This window comes from Macaca mulatta, chromosome 10, assembly GCF_049350105.2.
Source record: "Macaca mulatta isolate MMU2019108-1 chromosome 10, T2T-MMU8v2.0, whole genome shotgun sequence".
Classification (NCBI taxonomy): Eukaryota; Metazoa; Chordata; class Mammalia; order Primates; family Cercopithecidae; genus Macaca; species Macaca mulatta.
Genome location: NC_133415.1, coordinates 114,995,791 through 115,007,444, shown reverse-complemented (window position 1 = coordinate 115,007,444; position 11,654 = coordinate 114,995,791).

Here is an 11,654-nt window from a genome sequence, read left to right as displayed (position 1 = left end):
CAGCCTGCCACACCAGGGTATAATCCCAAGAAGGGTTTCATGTGCCCTCCTGCCAACCCCTGCACTTCTCAAGACCTGGCTGGCGGGTGAGGAGATGCAGCCCATGCCCTGCTCCGGAGGGGCCCGCTCTGGTGCTGAGAACACAGACATGCAGCCCCTGCCCTGTGCAGCCTTCCTGCCCCCAGGACAGGTGCCTCATCGTTCTTGGTCAGGAGCAGGGTTGCACCCCAGCAAGACTCGGAGCCTGGGGAGGCTCATGGCCATGCCCAGTGTGTGCAGGGGCTGGGTGGCAGAGGGACTGCAGTGACCAGAGCGGAGGGTCTGGGCTTGCCTGCTGGAGCTAGGCTGGAGGGGTTGCTAGAAGGGATAAGCCCCAGAGTGGATGCATCTTTGGGAGAGGAGCTGTCCTGGGCAAAGGCCTGGAGGTGGTACTGAGGGTGCAGGATGGGGACACTTGGAGGAAGATGGAGGGAGGGAAGGTGATGCCCTCTGCTGCGGCTTGTGAGCCTCAATCCTGAAGGCGGCTGCATCTGCTCCGTGGGCCCCAGGAGAAGGAGGCAGACGCCGGACCACACCAGGTACTCAGAGGCCACTTGGAAACTAGACAAGCCCAAGCTAGGTGAGATGTAAACTGGGTGGGCCAGGTACCACCTTCCCCAACATCCCCTCCCTCAGCTCCAGCCTCGAGGGCCCTGACATCTCTGAGCCCACTGTATTTCCAATAGTGCAGCCTTGCTGGACATGCGCTTACATCGTTCCTTCCTACCGCAGGGAGAGAATCTTGCCATTTTCTGGCTACTCTCACAGCCAGTGCTGGGGGTGGGGTGGGGGGTTCACCTGGGCAGGGAGGCCTGCGTCTCCCCCTCAAAGCACTGCTTCCCAGCCACTCGAGTTCACAGCACTGCAGAGGGGAAGCTAACAGCAAAATGCCTCACCTCCAGACCTTTTCTCACGCCCCGAAGCTGGAAGCAGACCTGCACTTTTGTTTTCAAACTCCCTGGAAACTTCCCCCAGAATCTGAACCTCCACAACCCCTCCTCCCCCGCCCCGCTCTCCTTCCCCCCATCCCCGCTCTCCTTCCCCCCATCCCCGCTCTCCTTCCCCCCCATCCCCGCTCTCCTTCCCCCCATCCCCGCTCTCCTTCCCCCCATCCCCGCTCTCCTTCTCCCACCATCCCCGCTCTCCTTCCCCCCATCCCGCTCTCCTTCCCCCCATCCCCGCTCTCCTTCTTCCCCCATCCCCGCACTCCTTCTCCCACCATCCCCGCTCTCCTTCCCGCTCACGGACCTCTGACTGCCTCCCAGACACCCAAGTGATCCCTCTGAGCAGGCTCCTCTTCCTGGGCAGAAGCCACAGAAGACCCCTCTTAGTGACAGAGGGAGAGACAAGACTGGGGACACCTGGGCCTTCCTTCATAATTCTTGTCGCAGCCCGTGTGCACCTCTGCCTCTGGGACTGGGCACAGTCCCAAGTGGAGCTGGAACCATGATGGCAGATGTCACTTTCAGAGTGGGGTGCCCCTCCTGCCTCTGGGAGGCCCTGAGGCTCCTCCAGCAGACTGGCCGTTGGCCTCCCCTGCGGGTCCCCCACCACCCAGCCTGGCCCCGCAGCGGGTGTTGGTCCCGTAGCTGAGAGCTGTCTGGGAAAGGACAAAGAACCGTTCTCTGCAGTGATGGGCGCTTCTGTGCCGACAGCCCAGCAGAGCCCCGGCTGCCCCTCCACCCGGCCCTGCTAAATGGCTACAAATTGGAGGATAAAAGCACAGGCTTTCAAGCAATTTTGCCTTCAATCTCTGGAAACTGCCGCTCCCTGGAGCTCCTGTGCGGGATGGAGGAGGAGAGAAGACAGACACTGAGTCTATTGGGCCCGAGTTCTGCAACAAACAAACACACAAGCGGGCCTCTCTCCAGCAGTGAGCCTCTGGGAGGGGAGACAGAGCCTGCAGGCCCCGAGCTGGAGCCGCCGCCTGGGTGTCTCTCCACCCAGGCCACTGCTGTTTACTGAGCACCTACTGTATGACAGGCACGGTGGTGGGGAGTGGGCTGCACAGGGCAAGCACACACGTGGTCCCTGAGCTTCTGTGAATTGGACCAACAAACAGCCAGCCTTGAGTCCCCGAGGAACAGGGCGTGCCGGGGACACAGGGGGATGCCCTGGTGCATGTGGGCGGCCTAGCCACCTAGCATGGAAACCCTCGGTCCGCAAAGACAGGGCTGCAGCCAGGCCCCGGGCGGTCCTCAGGAAATAGGGGCTCAGGCCAGCAGGGTCTCCCCAGCCCAGGCCCTCAGAGGCTGCCACTGGCTGTGTGTCTGGCCACCTCACCTGCCTCGTGCTGGCTCTGGGGTGTCCCTGGGACAGGTTCTGGGCACACGCTGGGTGAGGATCCTTCCCAGCTTGGGATGAAGCCCCTGAGCTCTCAGGGTGCCCAGCAGGCAACCCCACTTCCGTCCTATAGGAAAGTCCCAGTTACTGGTGAGCCAGCGGCACGGCAAGGGACAACTGGGGCCCCAGGCAAGGCTTCTGGAGCCCTGACCTGGGGAACACATGGCTGCCTGGCACTGTTTCTCTGGGCCCCTAGCCCAACCAGTGCTTATAGCCAGGCCTGGAGGTGTGAAGAAGCTTTTGTCCGGCCGGGCGCGGTGGCTCAAGCCTGTAATCCCAGCACTTTGGGAGGCCGAGGCGGGTGGATCACGAGGTCAGGAGATCGAGACCATCCTGGCTAACATGGTGAAACCCCATCTCTACTAAAAACATAAAAAACTAGCCGGGCGTGGTGGCGGCGCCTGTAGTCCCAGCTCCTCGGAGGCTGAAGTGGGAGAATGGCATGAACCCAGGAGGCGGAGCTTGCAGTGAGCCGAGATCGCACCACTGCACTCCAGCCTGGGTGACACAGCGAGACTCCATCTCAAAAAAAAAAAAGAAGCTTTCGTCCAACATTTACTGGCATTCTCCTGGGTGCCAGGTCCAGGTGGGGAACCCTATGCCCTTGAAGTCACCTTGGGAGGCACAGATGCTCTTCGTTCTACAGATGTGAGAACCAGGGTTTTGGAGGCTGGTGACATCTCGGTCCCACGCCACACTTGGCAGTCAGGGGTGCAGCCAGGACTGGACGCCAGGTGTGACTCTGAAGCCCATGCTCTTTTGGCTCCATCACGCTGTCCCTGAGTGCCTACTGTGTTCTGGGCACCACGGTGTGGCAGGTGTAAGCAGCTCCCCCTGCTCCCATGGACTGTGCCCTCTTGGGGGACACCACTGTTTGTGGTTGCTGGTGGGGGTATCCCCCGGGATGGAGAGCAGAGTGGGACATCCAGGAAGCCTCTGTGGGCCTCAGAACCAGACCTCAGCTCCGCCGATCTTCACAGGAAGCATCCATGGAGTGCCACTGGGGTCCCTCCATTGTGCCGGGCACAAGACCCCACTCAGCCGAGCTGGGGCAGGTATTGGGGGAAAGAAAAGGGAGAAGCAAGGGGTAGGCTGTGGAGCCCGAGGTGCCAGTTGCCCAGGTCAGGCAGAAAGTGTATCTGGAAGGGAAACTGAGGCCTGGAGGACGGGGACCGCCCCAGGCCACCCAGCAGGTCTGCATTAAGGCTGGGACTAGAATCCAGACTTCCTGGGAGGATGCCAGCCCTGTCCCTTCCCATCCCTGTCCATCTAAGAGGCCAGGCCGGGGCTCCCTGGGCCTCAGCTTTTTCCCCTACAGAATGGGCTTGGCCATGCTCGGGGGTGGATGGAGCAGTGGTTGCTGAGTGGCCTCTGCCTGGCCCTCCGAATCCAGTTGGCACCACTCTCCCTGTCTGGCTGCAGCTCAGCAGGCCCCTCGCCCCCGCGGGCAGGAAGCAGCTCTGGCGCCCGCTGCAGGCCTCCCCATCATTACCGAAAATTGCTCCATTGTTGGTGATGCACACACCTGCTCGCAGCGGATAGTGCCGTGCTAACGTCATTAAGCGCTGGGCCTCTCGGCAGGCAGGGCTGGAGGTGGCCGGCTGGAGGAGGCTGGGGGAGGTCGCCAAGGTCCCTGGAGGGTCACCTTCTCCCCACCCCCTCTCTCTTTCCCTTCTCATGGGTTGGAAATGAGCATGGGGTCTGGAGTCGGCTGAACTGGAAGGTCGGTCTGACTGGGGCCACTTCCCAGTGGTGTGACCTCGGACAGGTCCCGCAGCCCCTGTGGACCAAACAGCCCCCCACCCCCACCCCACCCCATTGAAGTCTGGTAAGGATGGAGGGATGTCTTGCTCCCAATGCCCTCAGGGGCCAAAGCCCTCCCTGGACCTGATGGCACACACAGGGACTGGTGCTGGGGGGAACATCCAGGGTCTTCGGATCCTAGAACAGGAGGCAGGGTCAAGGATCAAGCTCCAGAGGGGCCTCAGTTTCCCTTTGAGGACACACAGGGGTCCGTTGAGGGGTAGAAGCCCAGCAGGGCTGGAGCAGGGAGGGGCAGGGCCAAGGTTCAGGGGTCCCTTTCTGGCGCCTGCCTGGGAGGAATCATCTAGCTGCCAGGCACATGTGACGCGCTCAGACCATAGTAACAAGAACGGCTCCCGGCCCACAGCACTACCGCTCTGAGCCCTTTCCTCAGCTAAACCCATCTCACTGAAGGAGGTTAATTGGCCTGGTCAACATCATGCAGATAACTTGGGACCATTTTCCGAACCCCTCAGCTCTCGGGGATGCCTCAGGCACCTGCTCAGGAGATGCAGTTTTCCCTGGGGAACCACTCCCCCCTCACTCTGGTGGGCTCAGTAGGGCCAACTCCACCCCTGGGCTCCAGGGTTCATGTGAGTCTCAGGCATGGCTCAGCACCATTACCAGAATGGGTCTGGGGTGACACACATCACATCCCCAGCCCCGCCAGTGGGTGGCAGTCCTGGCTGGGAACCCGGGAAGGAGGTGCCCTCTCCAGCTGGAAAAGCCATCCTGGCTGCCTTCAAGGCTACCCTCACTGAGGCCGCCTAGGGAGTCTGCCTGGAGCAGACAACACGGAGGAAAACCAAGCCGAGAGCTGGGGCAGGCGGATTCCCCATGCTGTCGTCTGAGCACCTGGATCCAGCCCTGACTGAAGCTAGCCCTGGGGCTTAATGTTTTACAAGTTACCAAGTCCACCTTCTCTCCTAAAGCCCATACAAGATGCGTTTTTATAGTTGGAGTGGGAAAAATACTGCCGGGTGAGACTCTGTCCAGGTTGGCATCCCGCTGAGACTCTGTCCAGGTTGGCAACCTCTATCTCATGGGGGAACAGGTCACTCCCACCCACGAGAGGTCTGTGGCTCTGATTAATGAAAAGTGGAAGTTAGATTATTTTTTGGTAGATACTAATGTGTTGTTTTAGTCGCCAGCAGGAAAGGCATCTTCCAACACAGCAGGCTCTGGAGAGAGGAGGGTGCCATCCTTTCTGTCCACAGGAGGCATCCATGAGAGGTCTCACCTAGGTGGCCTGCCTTGAGTGGCCCCAGCAGGGACAGGCTTCAGCCCCTGCCCACAGCCCCTCCAGACCACTCCCTCAGGGGCTGGAAGAAGGCAGGGGAGGCTTCGGGGAAGGGTGTACCTTGTTCCCCCAAACCCCTGGCCGTCCTCTCCCCTAGGTGGCCCCATCTCCCGGCACCCCCTCCCGGCAGGCACCACTAAGGAAAATCAGTGTCAAAACCACTCTCCCTGTCACCACCTCCTTTCCTTAGGGTCACCAGATAAGATGCAGGACGCTCCTTAGGGTCACCAGACAAGATGTGGGACCCTGAACTTCAAAATCTGAACTTCACTGTCAGGACGAATAATGTTTCAGTATGCACCTCCCATGCAGGGCACTCTTCATTGTAAATCCAAAATTCCACTCTAGCGGCGTGGGCTGCGCCTGCCTGAGCAAACCTGCCCACTCCCTTTTCTCTCCCTCCAAGGCCCTCCCTCCACTGACAGGGACACTGCGGGTGGGGTGGGTGCTCAGTTTTTTTTTTTTTTTTTGAGAGGGAGTCTTGCTCTGTCTCCCAGGCTGGAGTGCAGTGGCGCGATTTCAGCTCACTGCAAGCTCCGCCTCCCAACTAGCTGGGACTACAGGCGCCTGCCACCACGCCTGGCTAATTTTTTGTATTTTTAGTAGAGACGGGGTTTCACCATGTTAGCCAGGATGGTCTCGATCTCCTGACCTCGTGATCCGCCCGCCTCGGCCTCCCAAAGTGCTGGGATTACAGGCGTGAGCCACCGCGCCCAGCCGGGGCGCTCAGTTTTAAGAAGCCACGAAGTTCTTTGGCGAGGAAGAGAAAGCGCTAGTGCTGGGGTTGGGTGGGGGATTGAGGGAGTGGCTTCCTGGGACCTGGACCCTGGGGCCTGGTAGGGGGTGGCAGGCTGGGCATTGGGGGCGTGGCTTGCCCAGCACACGGGGGTTGGGGGGCCTAGCCACCAGACCCATGAGGCTCTGTTCCACCGTTGGCTGGGGATCCCAGGTAACACCCAGGGCCCCTGTGAGCCCAGAGGATCCTGAACAGGGAAGGTGCCCATCTGTGCCCAGGCAGGGTGAAGGGAGCCTGCTCCAAGCCCAGGAGGGGAAGGCATGGCCTTGGCTCATTCACTGGGTCTTGTTATCTCCACTGGACTGAGGAGGGAACACGGTAGAGGGAGTGAGACACTCGGTCCCCACCCTCAACACCCAGCCGGGCCACGGCCAGGCCTGTCCCCCTGGAGGTCATGGCAGAAAGCAGAATGATTTCCTGGCTCTGGGGAACATCATGGATCCATTGGGACCCATTGATTTTTTGCAAAGAAGCAATTTTTTTTTTCTAAGGAACCAGACAATTACAAGAAAGAAAAAACGATCAGGTAGCCCTGTCTCTCACGAACCCTGTCTCCAGCACCCACTCCTGGGGAGGGGTGGTGGTTCCCATGCAGGTCTGCCTTGCACCTCATAGGTTCATCAGGTCATTAGGCCACATCCAGGGACCCTGCCTCTGTCTTGCCTGTGTGGCTACCCCCATGTCACATGGAGGAGCCTAGGGTCCTCTCTGACTGTCTGGCTCCTTTCAGAAGTGGAGACCCTGGCCTGGGGGTGGGGCTGTTTGTGGAGCCAGTCCTGGCGGTAAGAATATGAACTATTTGAACAGCAGGCAGGGTTGGGCCTGCTGTGTGCCCTCCACACGGCCTCTGCCTGGTGGTGCTGCCGGAGATGTCCCCAGATCCAGGACCCTCGGCAGCGGCAAAGCCCAGGAGGGATGTTTCCTGCAGAAGCCTAATGCCAGCGGGTGTGCAGCCTGGAGAAAAGTTTGCTTTTGTGGTCAGCTGACCTCACGCTGCCTTCTTCCAGCAGAGACCGAGCAAGAGCACCAGGAGGGGACAGTCCCAGGAGGATGCAGCCCGAACATTCCACGGAGCCTCCAGGGGCTCGCCAGAGGGCAGTGGGCTCCCGACGTCTTGACTTTCCTCTTTCGGGTTGTTGTAGATTCCAGGCCGTTGGATGCAACACTACAGAGACCCCATGTGCCCTTTATCGGCTTCCCCCACAGGGGAGCTTGGGTGAGCCACCCTCCGAGACCACAGCACACACGCCGTAGCCGCATGCAGGTTCCCACTCCCCTGCACTCGTGCGTGCTGTGTATGTTTCGTTTTATGTCATATTTCTTATCGTGGTGATAAACATGAAGTTGACCACTTGAGCTACCTGAAGCGTGCGGTTCAGTGGCTCTCCCTCTGCCGCGTGCCCATCGCCACCCTCCACCTCCAGAGACGGTCATCTTCCCAGCCTGAAACACCAAGCCAATAGGATCCTTTCACATGTGCAGACTCGTGGCCCCACCACCCACACACAGAATGACGGTCCGAGGACCCCGGCACGGCCCTTTTCTGTCCATGGCTACCTCCACCCTGCCACCCTCCTCAGCCCGAGGACCACCAATCCATTCTCCTCGTTGTTGTTTCTGGAACACTCTGTAGAGGGAACCATCATGTGTGACCTCTCAGCACTGGCTCTCCCTGGCCTGACACCTGCGGTCCCCAGGCAGACGCCATGCGTGCAGAGCTGCCCCCGCCCCCGCCAAGCGCTGCTGCACCCCACAGCTCTGCTGCCTTTTTAGTGGCACCAGGACAGGTTCCTGGCCCGTGTGTTCACTGACGAGAAAATCCAGTTGCCTCAGCATGTCTGCCCTTCAGGACTCCCTCCTGGGGCCAGCGCCAACCTGGGCTCTGGGCACAAACGAGTTATCTGTTCTCCAGGAGCTCAGGACAGGCGAGAGGGTGGAGGATGGTGGCTAACGTGAATAGCGTGGAAAGTGCACATACAGAGGGTGGTGGGCCCAGCTGTGCAGAGTGGCTGTGGCTGTCTTTGGCTTTTTGATTAGAGGGCATTTCACAGGGTGTCTGGGCAGGGAACGGGGTCACAGGGATCAGCAACACTGGGGAGCAGCCTCAGTGTGGCCGAGACACAGGAAGGGGGGGTGGGGCCAGTGCTGTGGGCATCAGGGACTCCCAGTGAGGGGCCTGGCTCCCTGGCGCAGCCACATGGGAAGATTGAGGGGCCCGGTCACCAAGTAGGGGAGCCGTTAGCAGGCCACTGCCATTGTCCAGGGCAGGGGTGGAGGTGACAGGCATGGCGGGACGTGGGGTGGACCCGAGGGCAGAGCCACCGCACTGGCGAGGTGAGGAGGCCAAGGCCCTGCATGAGACTGAACTCAGCATAGCACGTGCGCCGGGAAGCACACACAACAGCAAGATGGAAAGGGGGGCCGGTCATGGAGGCTCACACCTGCAATCCCAGCACTGCGGGAGGCCGAGGCGGGCGAATCACCTGAGCTCAGGAGCTTGAGACCAGCCTGGCCAACATGATGAAACCCTGTCTCTACTAAAAATACAAAAACTAGCCGGGTATGGTGCTATGCGCCTGTAATCCCAGCTACTCAGGAGGCTGAGGCAGGAGAATTGCTTGAACCTGGGAGGTGGAGGTTGCAGTGAGTCAAAATTGCGTCACTGCACTCCAGCCTGTGTGACAGAGCAAGACTCTGCACCCCACCCACTGCTGTCAAAAAAAAAAAAAAAGAGATGGAAAGGGACGTGGCTTGGGATCGAACAACGTGCCCCCCCATCCACATCCACAGAACCTCAGAATATCACTATTGGAAATGGGGTCTGTGCAGATGTAACTGAAGATCTCAAGATGGGGCCATCCTGGGTTTAGAGAGGCCCAGATCCCACAACTGGGTCCAGAAGATAAGAGGACACACACGGGGTGAAGTTACGTGAAGACGGGGCAGGGGCAGGAGCCTTGCCACCGCCAGCCGAGGATGAAGCAGGAACGACCTCCCTGGCCTTGAGAGGCCACACGCCCCACGGCAGAATCCGCTTAGGGTTTTTTGTTTGTTTTTTGTTTTTGAGACAGGGTCTCACTCTGTCGCCCAGGCTGGAGTGCAGTGGCGCGATCTCCACTCACTGCAACCTGCGACTCCTGGGTTTGAGCAGTTCTCCTGTGGCAGTCCGGGTGGGGTCTGGGTGCCCTGGGGCCCTGCCACCCTCCACTTGGACACGGGCAAGGAGGAGTTTGCCCTGAGCATCCCCTGTAGAAGCCCAGTTCCATGGCAGCACACACACACACACACACACACACACACACACACACACACACACACATATAATTTCAGGCTGGGTGCAGTGGCTCACGCCTGTAATCCCAGCACTTTGGGAGGTCAGGAGATCGAGACCATCCTGGCTAACCCGGTGAAACCCTGTCTCTACTAAAAAATACAAAAAACTAGCCAGGCGAGGTAGTGGGCGCCTGTAGTCCCAGCTACTCGGGAGGCTGAGGCAGGAGAATGGCGTAAACCCGGGAGGTGGAGCTTGCAGTGAGCTGAGATCTGGCCACTGCACTCCAGCCGGGGTGAGAGAGCAAGAGCAAAAAAAAAAAAAAAAAAAGTAGTTTAGAACTAGGAGCAGCCTAAAGGCTCCTCGTGCTCGCACCATCCTCTGTGCACCTGCCCTGCCAGTGCTTACTGACGCTCTCTGGGTCAGGTGTTCTGAGGCTACTGGGGATACACAAAGACCCTGTGTCCGAGGCAGCCCACACATGCTGACAGTGGGGGGTTGACCTTCACCCGCGGTCCCTTCTGTAACTAAGGACCGCAGTGTCGGCCGCCTCAGGCATGGCTACTAAAGACCCGCACAGACGGCCACATAGCGTACACTCCAATTACAGGATCTGTCTGGAAGGCAGATCCCTGTGGACAGAAGGTAGATGGGTGGGTACCCGGGGGAGGGGGAAGAGGGGGTTGATGCTTACGGGGACTGGGTCGGTTTTTGGGGTGATGAAAATGTTCTGGAAATAGCAGTGACAGTTGCACAACCTTCTGAACATATGAAAAACCACTGAATTATATAAAGTGGTGAATTTTGTGGTATATGAATCATATATCCCATTTGAAAAGCAGAGTGGCAAAAATTTGTTTCTAGGCAGGAAGCTCCTGGGGAAGCCAAGTGTAGCTTTACCATACTCAGGGAGGACAGTGTTGGAGAGAAAGCTGTCAGCTTCTAGAACGCGACGGCAAGAGCTGTGTGTGTGGCAGGGAGAAGTCTGGGGGCTTTTTGCAGCAAGGAAAGTTCTGGGCAACCTTCGTGGCGGTGACTCCCCCTCTGGAGCCTCAGCTTCAGCAAAGGACGAGGGCTTGTCCCCAGAGCAGCCAGACTCAGGCCTAGATCAAGGTTCCAGCCCACGGGGAGGCTGGGCTAGGGGCTCCGTGCAGAGGTCGGGCCACCAGGCATTTTGAGCAACCCCCTGCAAGAGCATAAAGATGAAAGCCAGGGATAATTAACGCTCTCAGGCCTGGGTTAACTCCACAAAATCCTTTGTGGTGGCCTGAAAGAAAAAGCAAATAGATGCAAAACCCATCTCTGGTTTCTAGGATAGAAGGACCTTTGAAATTATAAGACATTAAAATAAAGGTTCGGGTAAAAGGACTGTCATGTTCTAGCTGCAGATTTGATGTGAGATCAAAACGGAATTGCTCTTCTTGAAAGCCCAGGCGCTGGCCTACTGTGCAAGGTGCGCCCCACCCCAGCGTGCAGAGAAGCGGCCCAGGACCCTTGCGGCTAATCTCACCTGAGGCTGCTGTCTCTCCTCGAAGGGCTGAGGGTCCCGCTCTGATCATCCTTCTCTGCTTTTTTGTCCTCTCCACTTTGTTGTTTTTTTTTTTTTTTTGAGCCGGAGTCTCGCTCTGTCGCCCAGGCTGGAGTGCAGGGGCGCAATCTTGGCTCACTGCAAGCTCCGCCTCCCGGGTTCACGCCATTCTCCCGCCTCAGCCTCCCGAGTAGCTGGGACTACAGGCGCCCGCCACCACGGTCGGCTAATTTTTTGTATTTTTAGTAGAGACGGGGTTTCACCGTGTTAGCCAGGACGTTCTTGATCTCCTGACCTCGTGACCCACCCGCCTCAGCCTCCCAAAGTGCTGGGATTACAGGCGTGAGTCACTGAGCCCAGGATGCTCTGTTTTTCTTTTTCTTTTTTTTTGAGACAGGGTCTCGCTCTGTCACCCAGGCTGGGGTGCAGTGGTGCAATCACAGCTCACTGCAGCCTCGACCTCCCAGGCTCACGCGATCCTCCCACGTCAGCCTCTGGAGTGTCCCCTCCACTTTCTTTCTTAGGGGTCCCTCAGGGACATGTCAGAGGTCGGAGACTACTTGGGGGGCGTCTA